Genomic DNA, 7,809 nt, shown 5'->3' with positions numbered 1-7,809 from the left:
AAACAGAAAATACTGGAAACACCCAGCAAGTCGGGCAGCATCTGTGGAAAGACAAACAAAATTAACATTACGGCGCACTTAAGTGTTTCTACCAGTTTCTGTTTTTATTATTAGAGGCTTCAGGTATTGTGGGTGACTCAGGGTGATTTGGGGAACACAGGGTAGGAGGCAGAGAAATGTCCATCTGGGAAGATCAGAGACCCAGAGAGTCTTCAGTCATTAAATCATACCTGGTCCTCTTCCTCATCAAGAAGGCAAAATTCATGCAACCCCACTACCTACTTGCTCCTCTCCGATTTGCATATCATCCTAACTCAGACGTACATCACCGTTCCTTCATTGTCACTGACTCTAGATCCTGGAACTCCCTACCCAACAGTGCAGCATAAGTTCCTTCATCAGAAAGACTTCAGCGGTTCGAGAAGATGGATCACCACCATCTTCTCAACGGCAATTAGGCATGGATAATAAATGCTGGCCAATAACACCGACATACAAAAAGATGAATTGACAAAAGCCTGCTCCAATCACAGCTGAGAGGCTTGCTGGGATTTTTCAGAGGGCAATTAATTATCTATCTTGTTGTAAGACTGGAGTTGGGGTTGGGGGGGAACCCCCTGTATGTTAATGATGAACTCTTGACCTCACAATCTACCTCGTCATGGCCCTTGCAATTTATTGTCTACCTGAACTGCACTTTCTCTGGAATTGGAACTGTTACACCACATTTTGCATTCCTTTATTGCTTTTCCCTTATGCTATCTCAATGTACTTATATTTCAAAATGACCTGTATGGATGGCATGTAAAACAATGTTTATCACTGTATGTCAGTACATGTGACAATAATAAACCAATTCCAAATCCAATTGATGGGAATGCGAGGAAGAACAGGTCACAAGGAAATAAGTGGGGGACTGATGCTGATGAGAATGCTCTGAGAGCTGGCATAGACTTGATGGGGTGAATAGCCTCCTCTGTTGTAAGAAAATATGAAAAATGTGAGAAGTTTGTAAGGATTTCCTTCCCTGAATCATTTGTAAACCTGTTAGGGTTTGATGGCAATCTCATCACTGTCATGGCAATCAGCTTGTTGTTCTTTCCAGCTATTTTAGTACTGAATATAACTTCACAAACGGCATTGGCGGAGATGAACTTTTGCTTTGGGTCATTATTCCTGTAATATAACAACCCCACCAATGCAACCATCTTGTGGTGCATTTATGAATAATATATGAACAAATCAATGATTTCTATGGTAGGACAAGGAATTAGAAAGTAAAATTATTTACTTAAACTGCTCATGAGAATAAAAAGGTTTCTTTTGAGCAACCTCTCAATTATACTTATTCTTAACCTTTTTTTTAATATACTGAGATTCAGAAACTTAGCTCCACGCATTATTTTCTAAGTGAAACCTCACTGCTTTATCATAGTGAATTAATAGAAACCCTTGGAACTAGATCCCATGTTAGTCACATAAACAAGTACTTAAGTGACGCTCAAATATGAGTCATTAATTTTTCAGTGGCAACTGATGTTAGTTGGTAATTATACAGAAGCATTGGCCTAGAAATTCATTCACATACAACATCCATCAACACAGTTTAATTTCAGCAGGTGCATATCATTCTCAAATAACTCCCAGTTAGCATGTTCCAATAAGAGAAAAAAATAATGGTTGGAGCTTCCAAGATGTAAAGCAGCTAAAATAATGCAGTATAGGTAACTCGTGATAGTTACCTATGATTCTCATGCGTTCAATGATTCAAGCACAACTACTTCAGAGGTTCACGAGAGGTGGGATCAGCCCACACTGAGCTACTAGCTATGAGTGGACCACCTATAAAAAAAGAAAATTGATGGGGATCTGATTTTTACTTCCCAATTTTTGAGAATGCAGTTATTAATCCAATTTTCCACCTTATTCCAACCATCATTTTTCAGTTGGATGATTATGATACAGATAATACAACAAATGCATAGCAGACTAGCATAACATTTCTGTTTGTGTTCCATGTTAAACTAATTTCATATCACTAATAACATTCTGAGGCAGAATATTAATAATGACAAAGCACATTATTCAATTGAAATAATTATGGTATTGGATAGAACTAATAACTTGAGGCTCTTGCATTCATTAATTGGAGCTTGTTAGGATCTCTCTGGATGGGCAAGCTGTAATGACTTTCCTCATCTGTAATGCCCTGTTCTTATTAAGTAATTGGGTCAAAGGGCCAATTGTCGAAGTGCAGGATATGACCAAAGCTGAAAGAGTAGGTGAATTAGAAATATGTGATTAGTTAATGTGCGTCTTGGGTTTTTAATGCCAGTGCAATGTAAGGGGTGAGAAGTAAGTAGTCAAAAACATGTTATTTACCACTGAATCTGGTATACATATTATAAATATGTACAGGGTTGACTGCGTGTCTGCAAATATGAAGGATGATTCTATACATCCCAATAATTTTGCCATCAAACCTTACTTCCTTTTCAAGACTAACTGCCATTTTGATATATTGTAATGCAGAAGTTACCAACAGATATAGTGCCAATGGTTATAACTTAAACCCCACTTGTTTAACCTTTTAACTAGTTCAAATCATCAGCTGCTGTGGTAAGATTTACACCCTGTGAAATTTGGTGTTACTGAAAAGTATTAAATGTGATCATTGACAACACATAGCCTTACCACTAACAGCTGGCAACAGGGACCCATTCTACACTTCAGTTTCATCCTGATTCAAAAGCTGTTTATGTTTACAGTGACAATGAGTCACACAGTCGGGGATTCGGATGAGCTCTGTGAGAAATTATGCATTTGGTCATTAAGTAGACTGGGAACTGAGTGCAGTGTAAAAAATATATCCAACCTACATCTAAAAATATGATCTGCAAATAAGAAAGTATTAAATTATCCCAAACCCAGTCTTTATTCCTACACAAGTGCAAATAAGATTTTCCATATATGTAGTTGGACCTTATTTTAATACAGCAAAAGCAGATTATTTGGGGGGGGGGGGGGGGGTGGAGGGGGGGGGGGGGAAGAAATGGACTGATTTGATGGAGTAGCTTAGTCCTGCTACATACAAAGCTGCTGACAAATTCATCTTTTCTCCTTTTGTTTCTCTAACCAGCAGTGGTTTAAACTCAGTGTTGCAGAGGGGAATCAAAAGTTGTTAATCATTTTGGAACTTTGTTTAAAAAAAAGCTTTATTTTCCTCTGACCTACATCATCAGCGACACAAATGATTGTTCATCCCTCAGAAACTGACATGCTGATACACAGTAGAAAACAGTTTCATTGCACCTGAATGATAATTACTGTCTACTCCGTTCAAGTTAGCCTCAACTCAAACTCACACAAACTACTTGGCCCATTCTTCATCTTTCAATAAGGCTTGCCTGCTTACTAGTTCAATTCTGCATTCCTGCCTTCACCCATAACCTTTCATCCTTTACTGTCCTATTTACCCCTGCCTTGAAAATATTCAAAGACTCTCCTCCCATTGTCCTTTGAAAAAGAGAGTTCCAAAGACCCATGAACCTCTGAGGGAAATGATTTCACTTCACCTCTGCTCTTAAATGGACAAACCTTATTTCTAAACAGTGACCCCTGGTTATGAATTCTTCAACATGAGGAAGGATCCCCTCCACATCCACCTATCGAAGGTGTCTCAGGGTCTTACATGTTTCAATCAAGTCACCTCTCACTCTTCAAATCTCCAGCAGATACGTAGGCTGCACAACTTCTCTTCATAATCCAACCCAGCTCTTTGAAGTATCAGTCTAAAAACCTCAATAACTGAAAAGGTTGTATTTCATTTAAGTTTGCTTACTTCAAGCAGCTGGATAATTTGTATGTTTTTCCCAATCAAAATCAGGCATTCAATTAGCAACAGTAATTGTCTCATTTCAGACAATGGCAGTCAAAGCGTACTGCTCAGTTTAACTACCATTACTCTATTCAATAGGAACTTCATCACTGCATAGATAAGAGAACAGTGGAATAAAATGAACTGCAAATATAAGACATTTGAAAGAAAAGCAGCAGTGATGAGAAGCACATGCCAGGCCAGTAGCATGTTTAAAGAGGAAAGGTAGTTTTGTTGCTTTAAGTTCGTACACTTGATACCAACTTGTTTTCTCTCCCAACCAAATCTGAGAAAGGATGCTCAGCCTGAAACATTAACACTATTTGTCTTCCTACAGATGCTGCCTGACCTGCTAAGTGCTTCCAGCAATTCTTGTTTGTCTTGCTGACTTAAGGCCTGGCCCAATGAAAGATCCACATCTAAGCAATGATACTTTACCTTTTCAGAGGGGTTGCAGCATGTATTTGCCACAGTTTAATGGGAACAATAGCATTGTGGTTAAATTACTAGACTAGTGATCAGAGGCAGTACTGAGGATTCTGAGACAGTGTGTAAATTTTAGCTCTGTAGCCTGGGATTTTAACCAATTACTTAAATCATCTAGAATTTATATATAAAAAAGTAGTATCAGTTATGGGCTCATGAAGCTATCATCCTAATATCCACCTGGTTCCCTTTTGCCCTGCATCTCCTTACTATATCTCTTCTATATGTGACTTCAGACACACAGTAATGTGGTTGACACATAACTGCCCTCTAAATCAATGGACCAGTAATTCACCACCACAAACCACCTTCACAAGGGCAGGTAAGGACAGACTATAAATGCAGACAATATAACTAGATTCACAAGATGATCCAAACATTTTTGAATTATGGAAGCACGATACATCACAGTTGAACAGCTGAATCCACCATCAACTAACCTACTCCTCTCCCAGAGCAGAGAGTGACCTTAGCTAAGAATCTGCAATGCAGCATTAGCATTCTCCAGACTTGCCTCCACCCGTCATCCTGTGCAAAAAGGCTTTGGTGAAGGATGTAGAGAGGGCAATTCTCCAGAGCACATCCGGAGGTGTTACAGCCCAAGAACCCAAGCAGCAACAACAAAAACTGTGATGTTGCCCAGAGAAGAGGTCAGGAAACATGTTGGGAAGATGATCAGGTGGGATCAATCTCAAATGAGGAATTGGAATGTAATTGGTTTATTATTGTCACATGTACCGAGGTACAATGAAAAACTTGTCTTGCATACCATTCATACAGATCAATTCATTACATTGTGCATTGAGGTAGTACAAGGTAAAACAATACAGAATGCAGAGTAAAGTGTCACAGCTATAGAGAAAGTGCAGTGCAGGTAGACAGTAAAGTGCAAAGTCATAACGAGGTAGATTGTGAGGTCAATAGTCCACTTTATCATACTAGGAAATCGTTCAATAATCTTATAACAGTGGGATAGAAGCTGTCCTTGAGCCTGGTAGTATGTGCTTTCAGGCTTTTGTATCTTCTGCCCAATGGGAGAGGGAAGAAGAGAAAATGTCCAGTGTGGGTGGTGTCTGTGATTATGCTGGCTGCTTTACCGAGGCAGTGAGAAGTATAGACAGAGTCCATGGAGGGGAGGCTGGTTTTTGTGATGTGCTGAGCTGTGTCCACAATTCTCTGCGGTTTCTTGCAGTCACGGACAGAGCAGTTGCCATACCAAGCCGTGATGCATCTGGATAGGATGTCTTTTATAGTGCATCGATAAAAATTGGTGAGGGTCGACTGGGACATGCCAAATTTCTTTAGCGTCCTGAGGAAGTAGAGGCGCTGGTGAGCGCTGGTGGCCGTGGCATCTACGTGGGTGGACCAGGACAGGCTATTGGTGATATTCACTCCTAGGAACTTGAAGCCCTCAAACCTCTCGACCTCAGCACCATTAACGTAGACAGGAGCATATGCACCACTCCCCTTTCTGAAGTCAGTGACCAGCTCTTTTGTTTTGCTGACATTGAGGGAAAGGTTGTTCTCATGACACCATGTCACTAAGTTCTCTATCTCCTTCCTGTACTCTGACTCATCGCTGTTTGAGATATGGCCTACAATGGTGGTATCATCTGCAAACTTGTAGATGGAGTTAGAGCAGAATCTGGCCACACAGTCATGAGTGTATAGGGAGTAGAGTAGAGGGCTGAGGACGCAGCCTTGTGGGGCACCAGTGTTGAGAATAATCATGCTGGCGGTATTGTTGCCTATCCTCACTGATTGTGGTCTGTTAGTCAGGAAGTCAGGGATCCAGTTGCGGAGGGAGATATTGAGTTCCAGGCTCATCTGGCCTATTCATCTTTTTTCTCTTCTTAAAAACCATGTGGTCAACTTTTGCTGGACTTGAAAACTGGCAGAGAGGTTGGGGGCATAATTAACCTGAGTCTGTGGAACCAACATCATGATGCCTGCTAATTATAATGATTGTGGCACTCAGCCAGCAATAATAATTCATTAGTAGCAGGCACCAGTTAAAGCTAGCCTGCTCTGCTTAATAGTAACCTGCACCACTTGAAGTGTAGGTGTCATAGATTTTTAGAGTTGTACAACAGAGAAACATGCCCTTCAGCCCATCATGTCCATGCCAGCATATTACGGTTGGAGCAGGTTGTGGCAGGCGTTCTTGAACTACTGCTGGCCTGTGAAACTGGAAGGTGGTGTAACATAGGTCTGAGCATTTTTGGGACACTACAGTAATGGTGGAGGTTGTGGAAATGAATGAAGATGTCCTACACCTGCAAGGAAGCAGGAAGCTCTCCAGACAGATGTTCAGAAGGCAGTGGAGCAGATAGTCATGAACATCCATGCCTACAGCATAGACCTAGGATCCATGAGGCTGAATGTACAGCAGACTGAAGCTAGCTAATATCCTTGGGTACTTGCCCCACCGCTGCCCGTGGATTTTCCCCTCTTGCACAAACTCCAGAAAGCACCAAGCACTTAGAGAGTTGCAACAGCAGCAAACCAACATTAACCTGCAAGAATGGCTGGTGGAGAGCACTGCCTGGCCAAGAGAGGTGAGTAGTTGGAATGCTGAGCACCAAAATAATATAGGTGTCAAACTACTGGAAGGCCCTTCATTGTCTTCATTCACCTCACAAGTTTATCTTATTTTACGTCAAGACATGTTGATTAAATGTTTAAGCTTCCTTTATTTTCTTAGCTTTTGACCTTGAATATTCACAAGCTACAATTTTGTGCTTGATGTTGGTGCTCTTGCAGTTGCATTCAGACATCTGTAGTTCAGTGCTGTTGAAGACTGCTTTGGTTTCTTTTAATTCTTTCATGATAAATTTTCTTCTAAATGTTGTGAAGCACATGGCAGAAGCTGCTATCCATCTGGATTTAATTTGACAATCAGCAATGAGGAAGGAGTTGAGTCTTTGCTTCTTGTTCGCCACCCAGAGAGGACATATGCAAAGTGTGCAGTCCCTTGATTTCAAAAGGAAACAATATGATGCAGTGTTAACCCTTTGTCTTCTTCCACTGCTGCCTTACTGCCAAAAACAATTCAGTATTGTTGAAAAACAGTCAGGTCTTTTGAGGTCAAGTGTGAGTGTGATCATGTTTAATTTTTCTATCTATCTACCTTTACAAAATAATAGAGAATCAACAGAACATTGTGTACGATTATTTAGACATTATGTGTTTTGCCTTACACAGTCTTATGCAGTATTTCACAAGGATGCATGGTTGAAAGGACAATATATATGACCTTATCTAATGTTCTGCCTTATCTACTAGCTGAAAGCGATGATTTCTCCCATTTGCCCTGATCCTTCGAAACAATGAAATCTATCACAAGGGGTTCAAAGTGGTTGCTTCTATATTTCCTTATCCGCTGTGTTTAATCCTGGTCTGAATTTGTGTTGCATCTCCAGGTCTACAAGCATTGTGGCTGCAAA

Source organism: Pristis pectinata, chromosome 14 (genome assembly GCF_009764475.1).
Source record: "Pristis pectinata isolate sPriPec2 chromosome 14, sPriPec2.1.pri, whole genome shotgun sequence".
Lineage (NCBI taxonomy): Eukaryota > Metazoa > Chordata > Chondrichthyes > Rhinopristiformes > Pristidae > Pristis > Pristis pectinata.
Note: the sequence above shows the minus strand (reverse complement) of the source record.